Source organism: Taudactylus pleione, unplaced genomic scaffold (assembly GCF_031769625.1).
Source record: "Taudactylus pleione unplaced genomic scaffold, aTauple2 ptg001334l, whole genome shotgun sequence".
Lineage (NCBI taxonomy): Eukaryota > Metazoa > Chordata > Amphibia > Anura > Myobatrachidae > Taudactylus > Taudactylus pleione.
The window spans coordinates 374575-396556 of NW_028285734.1; the positions used below are offsets into that span (position 1 = coordinate 374575).

At 48.4% G+C, this 21982-nt stretch overlaps 1 protein-coding gene across 1 annotated transcript in view; it reads right to left on the bottom strand.

The window, feature by feature from the left end:
- Nucleotides 1–21982, bottom strand: part of IGSF21 (immunoglobin superfamily member 21) — a 666639-nt gene that overhangs the window by 180517 nt on the left and 464140 nt on the right. The window lies entirely within an intron of this gene.

A 21982-nucleotide genomic window follows, 5' to 3' on the forward strand; every position in this document is an offset into this window, starting at 1 on the left:
GGTGCATCCCAGATACCTGGGTGAATAATACCACCGAAGGTCCTATTCATCTCTTGCGAGAGGACTGCAATCCTTTGATTAATGCGCACTCTAAATGCTCACATTTCCATCACAGATGACTTTGATGAATCAGCCATAGATAAAATAAAAAGGCATTTGGAATATTATCTCTCATGAATTTCATGATTGAGTTTCATGAATCAACCAGCAAAAAGGGGGAAAATATCGGGATATCTGCAAAATACCGCTTTGAACAGATGAATTATGGGCAATATGCGCTAGGATATCACAGATAACATTTCAGAAGACTCATTTTTATTCTTTACAAGAAGTTGAAGGGACAGAATTATTTCCTTCATTTTTGCCTTACACACTATGAAGCCTGAAAGTTTATATAGTGTAATATAAGAGAATGTGGCTGCTGTAAATAGCGTCGTATTACTGTAATGTTATTAGGATCAGGTGAATGTGGTGCATTATGCACTATTTGGTACAATTTAATGAAATGCAACTAGTAATTATTTACTGGCCTCTACAGAGATCCATCTCCTCTACATGGTACATACTGTAGTGACATATTCTGCAGATTATTACATGATTGACCTCTATATAGATCTAATGGGGTAGAGGGTGCGGAGGGTGCGCTCGCCCTATGGGTGTAATGCTGGAGTACTAGTGTGTTGTGGTCTTTTGTGTTCGATGTTGTTTGTGGAGTGATGGGGTGTAGGGAGGGAAGGGGGTCTAATGGACTGGAGGTGGTGGGTGAGGAAATGAAGACAGAGGCAGAAATTGGGGCCAAAGGGTTTATTGGAAAAAAACAGTACTAATCCTGTTCGGTCCCAGGCACCCAGGTGGGGTGAGCGATCCACTTGGGGGTGTGTGTGGGTGGAGACTGGGGAGGTGAGTGGACCCTTTTAGGGGGCTCCTTTCCGTGCAGTTCAATAGACCGGCACGTTACCCCTGCTGGACCTTTGGTCAACAGTCTTAGGATGTCTCGGGGGGAGGGGAGTGGTGGGTTGCCTGCTGGTGTGGATCGCTTAGGGATTGCTGCTGCTAAGCGATCCACACCAGCAGGCACCCACCAGGCAGCGGGAACAGAACGCCAGCAACGCGGTGCACCAAGCCCCACAGTGCACCAGCAAGCCACTACCACACACAGAGCTTCCTCCAACCGCTGACACCGCAGCAGCCATCCAACACCGCATCTGCAAAAGGAAACTAATACCAGCTACCAGCAGCCCAAGCCTTTTTCACCAACAAATCCTACCGGTAGGTAAGTGACTCCGAGACTTATACCCCTGTGCGGGACGCCGCCAGGGTGTACATCCACAACCGCCAGACCCGCTGCCAACCCACCACTCCCCTCCCCCCGAGACATCCTAAGACTGTTGACCAAAGGTCCAGCAGGGGTAACGTGCCGGTCTATTGAACTGCACGGAAAGGAGCCCCCTAAAAGGGTCTACTCACCTCCCCAGTCTCCACCCACACACACCCCCAAGTGGATCGCTCACCCCACCTGGGTGCCTGGGACCGAACAGGATTAGTACTGTTTTTTTCCAATAAACCCTTTGGCCCCCATTTCTGCCTCTGTCTTCATTTCCTCACCCACCACCTCCAGTCCATTAGACCCCCTTCCCTCCCTACACCCCATCACTCCACAAACAACATCGAACACAAAAGACCACAACACACTAGTACTCCAGCATTACACCCATAGGGCGAGCGCACCCTCCGCACCCTCTACCCCATTATATCGTTACACAGGACCCGGTACTCCTGCTTTTAGGAAGGTGCAGCACCCCGACACAAACAATACATCTCACATCCCATCTGCCCATACAGCAGAGCGCAGTTCTAACCCATCATTTGCAGTTCTCTATACAGATCTGCAGAACATCGCTCTGTCCAGAGGCACTTTAGGAGAGGAGGGGGCCCGTGTGCAGGCTCTGAGCGGGCCCCCCTGACCGGCGGCGCTGTAGACTATGGCATTCTGACATCTCTACTGCGCATGGGCAAATCACCGGGAAATGGGCATTTTCCCGGTGATTTCTGCAGCGATGCAGCCAGCGCCGGGCCGACGGAGAGGTGAGTATATTTAATTGGGTGCAGGGTTTGCGGTGTGTGAGGTCCCCCTGGACCCGCGCACCCATTATAAATATGCCCCTGGCTCTGTCCCATCTACCCTCTGACAGTTCTAGAGATATATTCCAGTGCTTTTTCCAAGCACTATGGACCCGATTCAGACCCGGTCGCTAAAGCGCGATCGCTCGCTCTCAGCGATATTCGCCCATCTGCGCATGCGTATGATTCGCAGTGCGTGTGTGCCAGCCATTCGTTGCGATCTGATTTTGGTTTCTCGTAAGCCACTATCAGGTCGCTGCTTGGAGTGACAGATAGCGCCGTTTGTGGGTGGTAACTGGGGAAGGTGCTTGTGAACGGGGGAGTGGTGCTGCGAACGCAGGCAAGTCTGCCTGCCAAAACGCCATTTAAAAGGGCGTGCATAATTAGCAAAGTAGCGTCATTGTGCACGTCACCTGTATGTATTTCAGCCCGCACTGATCGCAGTGCTTGCGGTGGGGAAAGGCAACCTCAAGGGCTGCGAGCAGCTCCGATGGCTCACGTTGGCCCGATTAATCATATATTTCCCGGAGATGACGTTTGTTGCGAGTGGCAAGGGGGCGTCTTCAGACACTTGCGAGCGCACTTTGCCGTAGCTCGCTAACACACAGTGGGCGTCCTTACGCGACGCAGTGCGAGCGCTTAATTTACAAATCTGGCCCCTTTTTGCCAGCGAGCGATCGCATCTTGCGAGCGGGTCTGAATCAGGTCCTATATCTCTCAGACGGGCTGGCCGGCCATATTTCACTACCACCCAACAATGTGACGCTGTCTAAAGTTGCCCTGTCCTGGCCTTTCATATAGGACTGTCAGAACAGCATGACTTATTGCCGCGTAGCTCACTGCTCGTATCTGCCCCCGCTGGTAGGAATATGCCGACACACCCTGCGCTGGAGGCAAGCATTGCAGCCTCAATGCCTCCCCCTCTCCTACCCGCTGTCCGCCACACAGTAAGTGAGATGCTGGATGGGAGCAGGGCCGGCTCTAGGGGTGTTCGACCAGTGCGGTCGCACAGGGGCGCCACCCGTAGAGGGGCGGCACCCCTCCCCAGCATCCCGATTTCAGCGGGACAGTACTGTCCCGCTGTTCCACCCGCGGGCCACTTCGGTCAAATCGGGAGGTTGGGGACCCCCACCGCCGCAGCTATGCGGCGGTGCCGGACCCCCGGAGTGTGAATGGATGCCGCACATTCACTGACGGGGGAGGGCTGGGGGAAGCCCAGCCAGTGACGGAGTGCTGGGCTTTACCCCCAGCCTGACGTTATTTGGAGGCGTGCCATGCGTTATTTGGAGGGGTGCCAAATAACGTCACATAGGGGGTGTGGCCTATGTTAATTAGGCCACACCCCTAAATGTAGGGCGCCTTCTCGAGGGCCGACACAGGGTGCTCCGAAACCCGGATGGGAGGGAGCGTACACGATGGGCTGCTGCTTACCTGCTGTGACGGGGTAGTCAGTTCCTAATCAGCAATCCTCCCCCACACTGCCACAACTTACTGAGCGCTCTAGTGATCTGCAGAACATTGTTCTGTCCCATCTACCCCGACAGACACAAAGTGATATTTTCTGCAGATTATTACATTACTGACCTCGCTAGTGATCTGCAGAACATTGTTCTGTTCCACCTTCCACCTGACAGGTGCATATTTTGCAGATTATTACATTACTGACCTCTCTAGTGATCTGCAGAATATTGCTCTGTTCCACCTTCCACCTGACAGTTGCATATTCTGCAGATTATTACATTACCGACCTCTCTAGTGATCTGCAGAACATTGCTCTGTCCCATCTACACCTGACAGTAATATATTATGCAGATTTTTACATTACTGACCTCTCTAGTGATCTGCAGAACATTGCTCTGTCCCATCTACACCTGACAGTAATATATTATGCAGATTATTACATTACTGACCTCTCTAGTGATCTGCAGAACATTGCTCTGTCCCATCTACCCCGACAGACACAAAGTGATATTTTCTGCAGATTATTACATTACTGACCTCGCTAGTGATCTGCAGAACATTGTTCTGTTCCACCTTCCACCTGACAGGTGCATATTTTGCAGATTATTACATTACTGACCTCTCTAGTGATCTGCAGAATATTGCTCTGTTCCACCTTCCACCTGACAGTTGCATATTCTGCAGATTATTACATTACCGACCTCTCTAGTGATCTGCAGAACATTGCTCTGTCCCATCTACACCTGACAGTAATATATTATGCAGATTTTTACATTACTGACCTCTCTAGTGATCTGCAGAACATTGCTCTGTCCCATCTACACCTGACAGTAATATATTATGCAGATTATTACATTACTGACCTCTCTAGTGATCTGCAGAACATTGCTCTGTCCCATCTACACCTGACAGTAATATATTATGCAGATTATTACATTACTGACCTCTCTAGTGATCTGCAGAACATTGCTCTGTCCCATCTACACCTGACAGTAATATATTATGCAGATTATTACATTACTGACCTCTCTAGTGATCTGCAGAACATTGCTCTGTCCCATCTACACTTGACAGTAATATATTCTGCAGATTATTACATTACTGACCTCTCTAGTGATCTGCAGAACATTGCTCTGTCCCATCTACACCTGACAGTAATATATTATGCAGATTATTACATTACTGACCTCGCTAGTGATCTGCAGAACATTGCTCTGTCCCATCTACACCTGACAGTAATATATTATGCAGATTACTACATTACTGACCTCTCTAGTGATCTGCAGAACATTGCTCTGTCCCATCTACACCTGACAGTAATATATTATGCAGATTATTACATTACTGACCTCTCTAGTGATCTGCAGAACATTGCTCTGTCCCATCTACACCTGACAGGTGCATAGTGATATATTCTGCAGATTATTACATTACCGACCTCCCTAGTGATCTGCAGAACATTGCTCTGTCCCATCTACACCTGACAGTAATATATTATGCAGATTATTACATTACTGACCTCTCTAGTGATCTGCAGAACATTGCTCTGTTCCACCTTCCACCTGACAGTTGCATATTCTGCAGATTATTACATTACCGACCTCCCTAGTGATCTGCAGAACATTGCTCTGTCCCATCTACACCTGACAGTAATATATTATGCAGATTATTACATTACTGACCTCTCTAGTGATCTGCAGAACATTGCTCTGTCCCATCTACACCTGACAGTAATATATTATGCAGATTATTACATTACTGACCTCTCTAGTGATCTGCAGAACATTGCTCTGTCCCATCTACACCTGACAGTAATATATTCTGCAGATTATTACATCACTGACCTCTCTAGTGATCTGCAGAACATTGCTCTGTCCCATCTACACCTGACAGTAATATATTATGCAGATTATTACATTACTGACCTCGCTAGTGATCTGCAGAACATTGCTCTGTCCCATCTACACCTGACAGTAATATATTATGCAGATTACTACATTACTGACCTCTCTAGTGATCTGCAGAACATTGCTCTGTCCCATCTACACCTGACAGGTGCATAGTGATATATTCTGCAGATTATTACATTACCGACCTCCCTAGTGATCTGCAGAACATTGCTCTGTCCCATCTACACCTGACAGTAATATATTATGCAGATTATTACATTACTGACCTCTCTAGTGATCTGCAGAACATTGCTCTGTTCCACCTTCCACCTGACAGTTGCATATTCTGCAGATTATTACATTACCGACCTCCCTAGTGATCTGCAGAACATTGCTCTGTCCCATCTACACCTGACAGTAATATATTATGCAGATTATTACATTACTGACCTCTCTAGTGATCTGCAGAACATTGCTCTGTCCCATCTACACCTGACAGTAATATATTATGCAGATTATTACATTACTGACCTCTCTAGTGATCTGCAGAACATTGCTCTGTCCCATCTACACCTGACAGTAATATATTCTGCAGATTATTACATTACTGACCTCTCTAGTGATCTGCAGAACATTGCTCTGTCCCATCTACACCTGACAGTAATATATTATGCAGATTATTACATTACTGACCTCGCTAGTGATCTGCAGAACATTGCTCTGTCCCATCTACACCTGACAGTAATATATTATGCAGATTACTACATTACTGACCTCTCTAGTGATCTGCAGAACATTGCTCTGTCCCATCTACACCTGACAGTAATATATTATGCAGATTATTACATTACTGACCTCTCTAGTGATCTGCAGAACATTGCTCTGTCCCATCTACACCTGACAGGTGCATAGTGATATATTCTGCAGATTATTACATTACCGACCTCCCTAGTGATCTGCAGAACATTGCTCTGTCCCATCTACACCTGACAGTAATATATTATGCAGATTATTACATTACTGACCTCTCTAGTGATCTGCAGAACATTGCTCTGTTCCACCTTCCACCTGACAGTTGCATATTCTGCAGATTATTACATTACCGACCTCCCTAGTGATCTGCAGAACATTGCTCTGTCCCATCTACACCTGACAGTAATATATTATGCAGATTATTACATTACTGACCTCCCTAGTGATCTGCAGAACATTGCTCTGTCCCATCTACACCTGACAGGTGCATAGTGATATATTCTGCAGATTATTACATTACCGACCTCCCTAGTGATCTGCAGAACATTGCTCTGTCCCATCTACACCTGACAGTAATATATTATGCAGATTATTACATTACTGACCTCTCTAGTGATCTGCAGAACATTGCTCTGTTCCACCTTCCACCTGACAGTTGCATATTCTGCAGATTATTACATTACCGACCTCCCTAGTGATCTGCAGAACATTGCTCTGTCCCATCTACACCTGACAGTAATATATTATGCAGATTATTACATTACTGACCTCCCTAGTGATCTGCAGAACATTGCTCTGTCCCATCTACACCTGACAGGTGCATAGTGATATATTCTGCAGATTATTACATTACCGACCTCCCTAGTGATCTGCAGAACATTGCTCTGTCCCATCTACACCTGACAGGTGCATATGCTGCAGATTATTACATTACTGACCTCTCTAGTGATCTGCAGAACATTGCTCTGTCCCATCTACACCTGACAGTAATATATTATGCAGATTATTACATTACTGACCTCTTTAGAGATCTGCAGGAAACAATGTTATCCCATAAACTGGGTGTGGGGGGGGGGTGGAGTAGGGGGGATGTGCTTCTCATCATTCTAATGAAAGTGACAGCCCAGCATCAGTCTCAAGAGTCGGATAAGAGACAGTGACTCTTCTTGCGCCTACATTTACAAGACCCTGACATTTTACTTTTATAAAGTGCTCGGGTAACCTTGGGAAGATCACAGAGCAGCTTCAGTACATCTAATACAGTTCTTGCTGATAGAATTAATCTTCCAGCCTCGGAGAGAGAAATGTCTTGATTTAGAAATCAGCAATCAGAGGTCGCGCACTTACATTAAATCACATGATAGACATCAGATACAGTATATATATATATATATATATATTTTTACCGGGCTTCTTCTCAGCAACGCAGGGGCCTGCAAAGCTGTTCTCCCCCCCAGGATCCGGTTTCTAGTGGTACATCTAGCAAGCGGACAGAAGGACTTACATTAACATCTCAATAGCAGGCACACTGACAATCCGATGTAGGAACGTCTCAATGCGTAGACCTCACTACGCACAGCTCGTCGTATATACTCCATTGCTGCCTGTATCCCTGATTAATCGCAATATTGTATTAGTTCATTATGAGAAAACAATGTGTAATTACCAGCTCGCGTCACTTTGTACAGCTCGGAACCGCAGTGCGTAAAGCAGCAAACTGACGCACGGCTGACTTTGCGATTAATTTGTTAAGTTGCAGTGATGACTTGTTTAATATTGGCGAAACAAGAGAAAACAATAGCAGACGGAGCAGCATAATCAGGGTTCTAATGATAAATAGCTCTGCGCCCCGGGGTAAACATATACAGTTTTTTATCAAATGTAAAAAATAAATCAATAGTTCTTTTATACCATTTCCCATACATCAGATCAGGATTTGACTATCCACAATATTTACGGCTGGAGCAAAGCCGGATTCAGACCCCAACCTACAGGTTTAGGCATAGCTCACAACAGGAAAGGCGCCAGGCTGCACCCATGATGCCAGTCCCCTGCAACCACACTTTCACTTCCGTGTGCACCCACTGCGCCCTTTCACCGCCGAGGCATGAACAGGATGCATCTCCCAATAACCGGGGCAAATTGGGCCAATTCCATCATGGCCATGATGGTGGGACAGGGCCTTTATAAGGGGACTATTCTGCCAATATCAGGCCCCTTCTAATCTCAATTTGTAGGAAAAAACCTAAATGTAAAAATGTGTTAGGGTAAGTTGGGCAACTGAGCTCCCACCAAGTGTGTGTAAGGGGAGGGGGGGGGAGAGGGTTGGGGACTGTGGGCCTGATTCAGAGCCGGACGCTCTGACCAGAGCGCTTGCTCTGAATCAGGGCCCTCCTACCTAAAAATGGAGCGGCCTCTTGGACGCTCGCATAGCTGTGGGTTACCACCCAAAGCTTATGCGAGCGTCCATGATGATGGTCGCGATTGTCAAGACTAGTGGGGCCGGACCCAGATGGTAGACGTTCCCATGGGAACGCCTCCGTCTGGCAGCCACGCCCCCGGCATGCCCACCAAAGGGGGCGTGCTGTCAGTCACCATCGACAGCACGCCCCCTTTGGTGCGAGACCCGGAGCGACAGCTTGGCTGTCGCTATGCGGGTTTCGCGCATGCGCACGACGGAGCTCCCTCCGTCGTGCACATGCGCACTAGGGCACCATCGACCCTCTTGCGAGCGTCCTACGCTCGCGAGCGGGTCTGAATTAGGCCCTGTGTTTGAAAAATGACAGTTAGGACCTGATTGGTTGGTACTTTGGGGTCTATTCATCAACACTAAAATATCGATGGAGGTAATGCTCCGTTACATTCACAAAAGCTCCACATGCATGGCACTGATTACAGCTACGGTAACTCTGTGTCACTCCGCCCCCCTCCCCCACTTACCTGGCCACTTGGACCCCCGACAGGCTGCAGCCGCATACCCCAACCTCATGCCCGGCTTGCTGAAGATTTTTTTAACTTTACTGTGTTCTGCCGGGAGAACACGGTCAGAGTAGCAGCCAGAGCCGGAGGAGGTACCAGGGAGCGACTGAGGGAGCCAGGGAAGGGAACAGGGAGCGACGGAGGGACCAGGGAGGGAGCCGGAGGAGGGACCAGGGAGGGAGCCGGAGGAAAGAACAGGGAGCGACGGAGGGAGCCGGTGGAAGGACCAGGGAGCGACGGAGGGAGCCGGAGGAGGGACCAGGGAGGAAGCCGGAGGAGGGACCAGGGAGGGAGCCGGAGGAGGGACCAGGGAGCGACAGAGGGAGCCGGAGGAGGGACCAGGGAGCGACGGAGGGAGCCGGAGGAAGGACCAGGGAGCGACGGAGGGAGCCGGAGGAGGGACCAGGGAGGGATAGAGGGAGCCGGAGGAGGGACCAGGGAGCCACTGAGGAAGCCGGAGGAGGGACCAGGGAGCGACGGAGAGAGCCGGAGGAGGGACCAGGGAGCGACGGAGGGAGCCGGAGGAGGGACCAGGGAGCGACAGAGGGAGCCGGAGGAGGGACCAGGGAGCGACTGAGGGAGCCAGGGGAGGGACCAAGGAGCAACGGAGAGAGCCGGAGGAGGGACCAGGGAGCGACGGAGGGAGCCGGAGGAGGGACCAGGGAGTGATGGAGGGGGCCGGAGGAGGGACCAGGGAGCGACGGAGGGAGCCGGAGGAGGGACCAGGGAGCGACGGAGGGAGCCGGAGGGACCAGGGAGCGACGGAGGGAGCCGGAGGAGGGACCAGGGAGCGACGGAGGGAGCCGGAGGAGGGACCAGGGAGCGACGGAGGGAGCCGGAAGAGGGACCAGGGAGCGACGGAGGGAGCCAGGGGAGGGACCAGGGAGCGACGGAGGGAACCAGGGGAGGGACCAGGGAGCGACGGAGGGAGCCTGGGGAGGGACCAGGGAGTGACCAGGGAGGGAGCCCGGAGGAGGGACCAGGGAGCAACGGAGGGAGCCGGGGGAGGGACCAGGGAGCGACGGAGGGACCAGGGAGGGAGCCGGAGGAGGGACCAGGGAGCGACAGAGGGAGCCGGAGGAGGGACCAGGGAGGGAGCCGGAGGAGGGACCAGGGAGCGGCGGAGGGAGCCGGAGGAGGGACCAGGGAGGGAGCCGGAGGAGGGACCAGGGAGCGATGGAGGGAGTCGGAGGAGGGACCAGGGAGCGACGGAGGGAGCCGGAGGAGGGACCAGGGAGCGACTGAGGGATCCGGAGGAGGGACCAGGGAGCGACGGAGGGAGTCGGAGGAGGGGACCAGAGAGCGACAGAGGGAGCCGGAGGAGTGTTGATGAATAGGCCCCTGAATCTCTATCCAAGCATTGATAAATACCCCCCTATATGACATCTCCTACATCTATATCTATGACACTTATTAACAGCAAATTAACTTATAGAGAATAAAACTAAACATGTTTGAGGACATGTGCGTTAAACTGGTGAAACGTGGCGATTCACAGCAGCCCTTCATAGTGACCGTAGTGCCGTTAGGAGCCGTCAGCCACTCAGGTATCTCAAGATACTTTTCATGTGTAAAACTGATTTGAATCTGATCTTTCCTCTTCCCATGCAGCAGAGAGGACACACCTGCCCCGGGGACTAGCTGCTGTGGACGGCTCTTATGGGGGAGCAGAGGAGCTGTACACACACAGCGACTACAAGCCGATAAAACAGAGAGAAAAGCATTAATGTGACATTGAAGTACTATGACAGAGCTGACTCCCTCCCAGCCCTGCACACTGCATAATAACAGCATAATGAAGTCTCTTACGCTGTAGCAGGCTTACAGTACAGCGCGGGTGGCAGAGCTCGATACATCCCCAGCTATACCCAGGCCTGCAGACAATGCCATGAATTATGTAAAACACACATTTATATCATCGTGAATCAGCTCAATAGACCGAAAAAAATGTTTATTCTGGGGGGACAGAAATATAATCCATTGATGAATTCATTTTACAGATAAATGAATTGAATTATTTTGCTGTTATTTGCACAAATTACAGAAAACAAAACATACAGAGAAGCAGCCGTATGTCTGAGAGGCGCTGCCAGCCCGGCACACAAATGGGAGAGCATATGTGGTTGGCGGAATATGGCTGTGCTGCCGCTATTCCGGGTTACCCTCCATGCAGCGGGGGACAGGGCGAACAGAGAGAAGAGAGACTTACATCTAAGGAGGGCGTTTATCATGTACTCAGCAGATGGCACATAACAGGGTACAGTATGCCACACAAGTTACAGAGCCAGGCTGAAATAGAAGATTAAAAGCAGATTGCTAAGCAGAGTAACCCAATCCCCACAAAGCCTGAGCACGGTGTTCCCCCAAATAATGAGAAGGTGATGTCATCACAGCAGCTAAGTGTTGCCTTTACCTGCGCGGATAACTTGTGTAATAACCCTACTGACCCCAGAACAACGCGGTCGATGTCACAGCGTACATGCGCTGAGGTCAGAATGAGAGAGAATACGGTACGTGCCACCGATGTTTTACATCCGTAGTTATCACCGAAGCATTGCCGTACAATGGTCCCAATAGACCGACATTCTATAAGTAATTGAGGTATCTGGTAACTATAGACCAGTAGATTTAACAGAACGGTGGCACCATGAGTAGCTTGCCACCTCACAGCACTGAGGTCTTTGGTTTGATTCCCAACAAGGCCCATATATGTGTGGAGTTTGTATGTTCTCCCCACTTTTGTGTGTACTTGCCCCGGGTACTTCCGTTTTCTCCCACACTCCAAAATCATATTCACCTCTGAAAGGAGGTGGAAAAAAGTGCAGAATTGGGGGTTTGGGGTGCAAAGTTGCGGGAACACCCCTGCAGCCTTGGGACAGTCTCCCAAAGGTAAACTGCGTCACAAAAAGTTAAATACTTTAGATCACCCCAAAAAACTGCTTTCGTATTGGGGCGAAGAAAAACAAAGTTGGGGGACAAACTTAAAAACTAGCGAAATCGACTCCAGGGGGTCCCCCAAGTATGCCCATGTTTTTTTTTAGATTGCAGGTGCATGCTGAAGGTGCGTTGTTTACGTTTTATAAAAACGCACTTTAGCGATTTGTTAACCATGCTTGCACCCATTTTCATGTACCCCAAATTTTCTGGGACTACTTATTTTTGCCAAAAAAACCTACTAAATGCTGTTCGCAACTTGTGCAAAGATGCTACATAGCACCAATTGAGAGCATTAAAGTACCCAAAATACCTTCAGCAGAGCTATTGGGGGGTATCCATAGTGATCCCCCATATCAGTGCATCTTTTGGGGGGTGTCAGGCTGAATTCCCCAAATCGGACAATGCTTTTCGACGATCTCAGTTTCGCCGGGACGCATTCTCGCGTCCTTTGCAATTGAATACGGTGAATCGCGGTGACGAGCGCTATGCTTTTCCAGAGACCAAACTGGCGATGACGGCGAAAACTCCGGCATGCGAAAAGTCCGGGACTTTTTGCTGATACTGTGTAATGAAAATCTGCCTTTTCCTGGTATGAAGACGTGAGTAACGCACGTGCTGTATGTAGAGTTTTGGAAACAGTAATGGTGGGTACGCACTACACGATAAGCTCCCTGAGCGATATCGTGTAGTGTTGTCCCCGGCAGGCTGTGCTCAGTGTCGTTCATGACATTGAGCACACCCGCTGAACGATATCATTAACGATATCGTTCAGCGCCGGGCTCTCTTCCCAATTCCCTGACATGCAGCAACCTGACGAAATCGTCCGGTTGGCCTGCATGTCAGCCTGATGAACGATGATGACGAACGACCCGCGGGAACGCGCGTCGTCGTTATCGTTCATCGTTTTGGGGTTAAAAATGGACGATAAAGTGGACGACTGAAAGATAACGATATCGTTATCGTTCAGTCGTCCACTTTATCGCCCAGTGTGTACGCACCTTTAGACATTGTGCGTCACTGGCTCTTATGGAGCACTGAGAGATTAGTGGTCTAGAAAATGCAACGTTTAGCTGGATATAAAACAGACTATCAATTGTCTGTGCTAAAATCTTAGATTACTGTGGATTGAGTTAACGTTCCCCTTTGCGCTATGATTTCACTTAGCGCGGCTATGCGCTCTCCCGCTCACCGCCCAATCCAATTGTGCAGTCATTTTCTATGATGTTAGATGAAGTGTGGGGAACAATGGGGAAATCAGCCTGTCCACACGAAGACGCAAGCTAGCATTGGGTAACAGTACAGAAGTATATTAGTGGCCAAAAACAGTAACTGGGGCTCTTAGAAGGTGTCTATTAGCTGATTTTTGCATTGTTTAAAGAACACTGAGTGTTTTCAGCACATTAAATGCACTAGATTAAATTAAGATGCATAAAAAATTCCTGTAAATTGATTTTTTATGTAATTATAATCCATTTTTAATTAAGTTGTTTTAAAAAAAAAAACTTTACCAGCTGCAATCCTAAAAAAACTTTCCAATCCATACAACTCTCCCATAGACCTGTACCACAGCACCCCCATATACCTGTCCCATCCATACAGCACCCCCATATACCTGTCCCATCCATACAGGCACCCCCATATACCTGTCCCATCCATACAGCACCCCCATATACCTGTCCCATCCATACAGGCACCCCCATATACCTGTCCCATCCATACAGGCACCCCCATATACCTGTCCCATCCATACAGCTCCCCCATATACCTGTCCCATCCATACAGGCACCCCCATATACCTGTCTCATCCATACAGCACCCCCATATACCTGTCCCATCCATACAGCACCCCATATACCTGTACCACAGCACATCCATATACCTGTCCCATCCATACAGCACCCCCATATACCTGTCCCATCCATACAGGCACCCCCATATACCTGTCCCATCCATACAGGCACCCCCATATACCTGTCCCATCCATACAGCTCCCCCATATACCTGTCCCATCCATACAGGCACCCCCATATACCTGTCTCATCCATACAGCACCCCCATATACCTGTCCCATCCATACAGCACCCCATATACCTGTACCACAGCACACCCATATACCTGTCCCATCCATACAGCTCCCTCATATACCTGTCCCATCCATACAGCACCCAATATACCTGTCCCATCCATACAGCACCCCCATATACCTGTCCCATCCATACAGCACCCCCATATACCTGTCCCATCCATACAGTACCCCAATAAACCTGTCCCATCCATACAGCACCCCCATATACCTGTCCCATCCATACAGCACCCCATATACCTGTCCCATCCATACAGCACCCAGTATACCTGTCCCATCCATACAGCACCCCCATATACCTGTCCCATCCATACAGCACCCCCATATACCTGTCCCATCCATACAGCACCCCCATATACCTGTCCCATCCATACAGCACCCCCATATACCTGTCCCATCCATATAACTCCCCCATATACTTGTCCCATCCATACAGCACCCCCAACAAAACAGCATTAAATCCTATGGAAAGTTAACACGACTAAATTTGCGCTGCTTGTTGCATAGCAAAAACTTGTGGTCGGCCACATTAATGTCTGAAAACAAGATAACGTGGCTGAATGAATATGCCCCTAAAAGGTTGAGCCAGAGAGTGGTAATCACTGGATTATTATATTTGCTACTGCACCTCAGATTCTGCCTCGGGACCAATGTAATTTAATTGATTTATAAATTATGTAGACATTGGAATTAACAATATTGCCTGTGTTCTTGCAGATGATACAAAATCATGCTGTATAATTGCACAAGATATTATTACAATGAGAGCAGGATACACTGGGCAGTAACATACAGTTTATTGTGAACCAATAGTCACAGATCATGGAGATGGATTTAATAGAACAGTACAGTATGATGTAGTTATGCATGTATGGTTCTGTACGGGATGCAGTCAGGAAGCCGACGGTCGAAATGCCGTCTGCCGGCTTCCCGACTGTCTAATCCCGGCAGGGGTCTAATGATAGGCGTCGAAATCCCGACGCCTATCATTATCCCTACGCATACCGAATGAAGGTAAGCCGGGCGGCGGGTGCAGACAGCCACGGGGGGGAGGGTTAGGGGATCCCAGGGGGGATTTAGGGTTAGGCAACCCCCGAGAGGGTTAGGCTAGTGGAAGGGGTTGGTTAGGTTTAGGTACTTACAGGGAAGTTTAGGGTTAGGCACCCCTAAGGGAGGGTTAGGGGGTGGGGTAGGGTTAGTAATAGTAAAAACACTTACCTGTCGGGATCTTCTGTTGCCGGTCTTCCGGCGTCGGGATTTGAACCGCTCGCGGTATTTCATACTGATCCCCCCTTGGTATCTTCATATTGTTCAAAGATGAGAATGTGAAGTGCTGGATATACAGTGTTCACCAGTCCATACAGAACATACCAGTGTGCATAAAATAGTCTGTACCCAATACTTTAGCTAGAAATGCTGCAGTACCACATATGGGCAGCAGATAAGTAAAGATGAGTCCAATTGTTCCCATACTGTGTGTGTGCCAGGGCACTGCGAGCTTGTGGTCTGGGCGGCCATCTTTGTGGGCTGGACCACATGCTACCTGTAGCCGCGTGACGGCCATTTATACACACTGGACTGCTTACTGCCCGCCTGTACTTGCTGTCCATGACCCTCATCTGCGCGGTTTCCCCCACACACAGACCCAGCAGAAGGCAAATATCTCCTCCTCCCCAGCCCTGACTCTTATCCCTTCTTATGTCTGTGCTTATGTTCCCCTTATGTGTGTCTGCCGCCATCTCCCCCTCTGTGTGTCTGTCGCCATCTTTGTATTAGTCTCTTTGTCCCATGTGTGACTCTCCACCCTTTGTGTCACACACTACCCTCTACCATCTCTACCCTCTACCATCTCTACCCTCTACCATCTCTACTCTCTACCATCTCTACCCTCTTCACAGTTTTCTTTCCTTCTCTCTCTATTCAATGCCATATCGCATATTACAAAGGTAAAACGAAGGCTGGTGGTAGTCTGGACAAACAGAAGAATCTCTGCAGACGCACAACGGCACAGCAGCGATGGCAGGTAACACACAAGCTTCTTATCATCACAAATTTTACTGAGTATATCAATAGGAAACTTTTGGACTTGGGGTGCTATGAAAAAAATGACAAAGCCTGTTGGGCACCGTGATCCTAGAGAGTTTGGGCACCACTGCATTAGTCCATCACCTTCATGCTGAGATCAGATTTGTAATATGTTGTTTGTTAATGTTAAAGGTGCTGGGTCAGATTTACATCTCATATAGGGGCCTATTCATTAAACCTAAAAATTCGATGGAGATAATTAGGTTTAGAACTGGCATGGAGTTCTAGCTAATTATAGGTGGAATTCATCATTCCACCTCTCCATAAGTATCTATTCCGGTACCTGTCATTTTTGCGATGACAGCTTTTCGGGAAATAGATACTTTTCCTGCCTACACCACCTTATCGCATCTGGAAACAGTGCTGCGCATGCGCTGTTACATCTGTAAAACCAGCGCATGCCCAGCACTGCCTACAGATGCATTAAGTTTGTGTAGGCCCCCGACCCCCCCCGAACACCCCCCGCCCCCCACCCCCGACTTACCTGTCCGCGCAGCAGCCTCCGGCTCCGTCCTGCTGGTCTGTCATGTGGTTTCCCAGCAGACCACATGACAGATTAGGAAAAAAAAAAAAACTTTTTTTTTTCTTTTTCTAAACTTTCTTGTGCTCTGCTGGGGAGCACCCATGTCCGACCAGCCTCCGGAGCCTGAGGACGGAGCAGAGCGCCAGAGGGACTCATCGGGGGACCTGCACACGCGGATACAGGTAAGTGGATTCTGCTATTCGCCACCTCACAGTGGCGAATAGTAACTGCATCAAATTCCGAAAATTCAGAATTTTCGGAATTTGATGAATACCACAATTTCCACATCCCCATACTAATGTACTAATGTACTAATGTACCCATACTAATGTACTAATGTCCCCATACTAATGTACTAATGTATGGGGAGTGTGGAAATTAACGCAGGGGAACTTAGCAAGGAGATATCTGTGATATCTCCTGTGCTAAGTGGCTACATGAATACCAAAATAACGTTATTTAAGGAAAATGTCCTTAAAAACGTTATTTTAGTGTTGAATATGTATCAAGCTGGTGTTTACATAAATGAAGTAGAAACTGCAGTTCCTGCATAATTTTATGTAGTGTTCCTATGTACTAATGGCACAAAGGAGGAGATTTCACATAAATCTTTCATTAGAAATGAAAATATCCCCTGTGATATGGATACTTAATAATCGCTGCTGTTCTGTGATTATTAGTACATTGACCCCTAAGAACCGGAATATTATCACATCCATGGTTAAATGAAGCTTAAAGTAGCATGTGGTAGCTTTTTTCCCTACTATATAGACACAGAAATAAAGTACATTATCTGTATTATTCTTAGACATAATATACAAGGTCTTATCTCAGTAACTTTTATCCTCAGCTGGAAACAGTAGAAGTGACCAGGTACAGTACCTGCACTAAGGGCTCTATTTATTAACATTATTTTTACTATAATAAAGTGATAAAGGCTGGTTTTGTGTTGTCACACCCTTTTCACATTATTTTAGTATCACCTGTAGTTATTACAGGGCAATTGGAGTAGCATTCGTAAAATTCTACTCCAACCCCTAAGTATCACTTATTTTTAGTAAGCAGATCGCATTTCCCATAACTGTAATGGGAAATGCGATCTGCCTGGTAGTTATGAAAATACCGGGGAAAGCCCTGTGATAATAACGCAACCCGGAGGTGGCGTTATCCAGGGTCTCCCCCGGTTACCGGTCTCCCAGCCTGCACTGGTGCCTGGTCATCACCTGACCGAGTCCCAGTGCTGTATGGGATGTCAGCTGACCGGAGCCACGGAAGACATCACTGGAGCACCGATGACTGCAGGTAAGTGTAATTAAGGGGGGGGGGGTCGTGGGGGTGGGCCGCGGGGGGTCTGCGATCATGGGGGGCAGGGCTTAGAGATGGTAGGCGCATGCGTCGGCACTTGTCACTGTATTTTTTGCGAAAATACCGTGATAAGTGTGCAAAGGGGATTCGCAGGGACAGAGTTTTGTCGCAAGCTCTGTCCCTGTAAGGGATTTGTAGTAAATCCCTGTGATATTGCCTGAATTCGCAATGCGAATTCACTCGGTAATATCACACTACAGTCGGCATTACAAATGCGGATTGTAGTAAATAGAGCCCTAAGTGAGAGCGGGTCCCTCCTGTGCTGGAGTCCAGGCAGACGATTGCTAGGTAACCTGTCCATAATGCTATGTGCAGGGGGCGGAGCACAAGAAATATTTTCCAAAAAATATGGATGTAAACATCACGCGCTTCACACGTGACCCTATAGCGATGATTTGATGATGCCGTCAGATATATATTATAATGTTAACCAATTCCTTTTTTACTAATGTAAGCACTTTTATTACAAACATCTCAAAAACAAATGCAAATCATATATTTGAGACATGTGTGGTATAAATCTATTCAGATGTATGTGAGTCACAGGAGAGCGCCCAATTGTGTTAAGGGAATGAGTCAATGTATATTCTAAAATGCACAATATTCTATTTCCCCATGAAGGGAAGCCTTAGCTCCTGGTTACTTTTCTGTTTGCAGTGTAATCACACATCTCACATGTATTCTCCCCCCTCTATGTAACGTCTGCCTTTGTCCTGCAGAACATTCCCTGCATGATACTCAGCTGATCCGGTATTGTTCATTTCCCAGGCCATTTTCACCATCAGCGGATTAATTGACAAATGGGGCCTCACTCATTGAAGACAGCATTTTTCCATTAAAATGTCATTTTCTGGTCCAGAACCTGCAAATCTTACTGATTTGGATATTAAAAAGCTTCCACTGTCAGGAAGATCATCAAGAGCTGAAAATACTGCTAAATTAGCACTTAACATAAATTACTCCGTCATTTGTCTCCTGTCAGTGGATTACAACCTCTCCATAAATCCTGACCCTACGCAATGAATGGAAGTCTCTCCGGGGCCCCCGTCTGAAGCATGGTTAGAAGGAGGGGGGTCCCCATTCTACTGTACCTGCCCTCACTCGTACTGAGAACAGGGGTGATGTGTCTGACGAGTCAACGTACAGCCGCCATCTGTGCCTTGAATAATACTATGTATGAAGAAAGTCTAATTGGTTTTCTATTTAGGGAAGATGTCCACCTCTGTCCTGTCTCTCTCTCTCTCTCTCTGAGGCTTTTTCCCCAGTGTCCTCCATTCTTTTGGCTCTTGTCACTCGTGTGATCTTCAGATATGATTTTCAATTTCCTGAATCTTTGTGCCGGTTGTCTAGATACCGCAAACATCACAAGGTCCCTTCCCGTGTTTGACCCCATCGTTACGATCCTACGTCTAGTGACATTTTCAAGTTCATTTTTAACTTTTAAAGCCCGAGTCTTGCGCTGGCATTTCTATTACTCTGAGAAATGTTCCTGCCTGGTTTCTTATTAATATCCTTCAGGCATCCAGGAGGCCCCTTTCACCGACGATGGACTGAAAGGAGAACGACCTGAGCTTCCAGTTCTGCTGTGTGCTCTAAGTAATCTCGTTTAATCACACGCAATGACTTTTTGCGGGCTTGGGCTGACTGGCGAACGTCTCTCGCTGCCGTTTAACCCCTCGGAAAACCACTGGTTGCCAAACACTGGGTTTAAAAGAGAATGTTCTGCAGTAAAATCGATTATCTTCTGTTTTATAGAAGCGCAAAGAAAATCTTTTTGGCTGCCGGATCTTCAGCTTGGCCAGAAAAGCGGCCTCTGCTCAGGTGATTTATATCCCTTCTACACCAGAGCTAAAACCCGGGGTATTGCAGGGGTAACCCGGGTAGCTCCTTGGTGTAACAGGGGAAAGGGTTGGATTGCCAGGTCAAGTGACCCGTCATTCCAACCCATGTAACTAGCAGGGTTTAACATAGGAATAACCCGTGAAACCCTGCTGTGTAAACGGCGCAATCCGGGTCACGGTGATCTGGAATGTGCCGCATGCCTGCCGCTTGTGCCGCATGCCTGCCGATAGAGCGTCATCTCCAAGCGTCCACTTCTACGCCGGAAAAGCCAGGTCTATGCAGACCCGGCTCCGGTGTGAACGGCGCCGGCTTGGGAAAATCCTGGGTCGGCGTCGGCTAAATTCCGGGTCTGATCTGGATTGGAACCCTGGGCCTGATTCAGCGCTCTGAATCAGGGCGGCCGCTTGTTTTTTTAGTTGCGGCCTCCGGGCCGCTTGCATAGCTGTGGGTGACCACCCACAGCTATTGCGAGCGGCCAGGATGATGGTCGCGATGGTCAAGACCATCCTGACCATCGGGCTTGCGACGAGACCCTTGTGGTAGGGTCTCGTTGCCGCAAGCCCCAGAGAGCTTCCACCTCTAATAGAGCCTGAAGCTCTCCCACTGGTGATGTCAGTGGGGCCGCCCACAAACGGCAGGCGTTCGTTTGGGAACGCCTCCGTTTGTGAAGCCACCCCCCACCACGCCTACAAAACGGGGAGAGCTGTCGATCAACATAGACAGCCGCCGCTTTTGTAGTGAGCTACGGAGAGAGTGCTTTTTGCGCTCCCTCCGGGGCTCGCGCGTACGCACTGGCACACCATCGACCTGCTTGCGAGAGGGTCTGAATCAGGCCCCCTGTCCCAACCTCTGGGTCAGACCCGGAATTTAGGTGTAAAACCGGTATAATAAGACCAGCTCCAGAGTGTACATCTAAAGGACAGAAGTTGGCTCTGGGATGTGCTCTATAAGTTCTGTAGGTGTTTGGAACTGGAAGGGATCTTCAATCTGGCAGCTGGATATGAAATATTGCCCTCGATCTGTCTAAAAAGCATCTTTCCCTCTGTAAACCAGCCACTCCTCTCATAATGAATTGCTCTGGCTCGCGTCTACCTTTTATTAGCTGCACTTTATCTTGGCCCCGCTGGTGGAACCTCTTGTATGCTTACCGCAGACAAGGACCTTGACTGAGACCCAGTGATGAAAAATTCAAGCCCGTAATGACTCTAGAGAACGGGGGAGGGGGATATTGCATTAAAACAATATTATTACAGACCTGCGCTGAGCTTCAGCTTCCTGAGCTGCTTGAAAGAAATCAGCAGCACATTTGCTTGCAGAAGACGTGTTTAACTTTAGGGAATCCTCTCGGATAATGGCGCAGGAGAACGTGAAACTGCAAACACCCCACTGTGCACAGACACAAAGCTGAGAGCTAATTACAGCAGCTCCCTCTAATTGAACAGCCCTAATGACCCTTAAACTCTCGCATTTTCTATATAGTGGAATAAAAGCTTCTGCAATTGGTTTCTGCTGCTAGTTATTAAGGTCAATGAGTGCAGGTAATTAACAAAAGCACTCATACCAAAGAGTCTGTAAGGTTTGGTGGTCCAAGGCTCGCAGGGGGGGGGGGAGGCTTCGAGGTTACCAAGTACAAGACCTTCTCAGCAGATTGGGTTTTTTCACTCATAAAATCGGTAAAGCGTGAGATAAAAACGCATTGTTTATTAAATAGGTTGGTTTTATTCTTGCAGTTTAATTGAATTTGCACCCAGTGTGCATGTATATTATGCTTAGGAGACGGTGACCGTTTCGCAGTGTATGTACTGACCATATCGTCCCAGCTTCTTACATGGGACCACACGCACGCATTTTCTTATTCATTCCCACAGTGCGCAAGCCGTTTTACACGTACAGTATATATTGTCGGACTGAAACACACTCTCAGATGTAATGTAAGGCCTATGG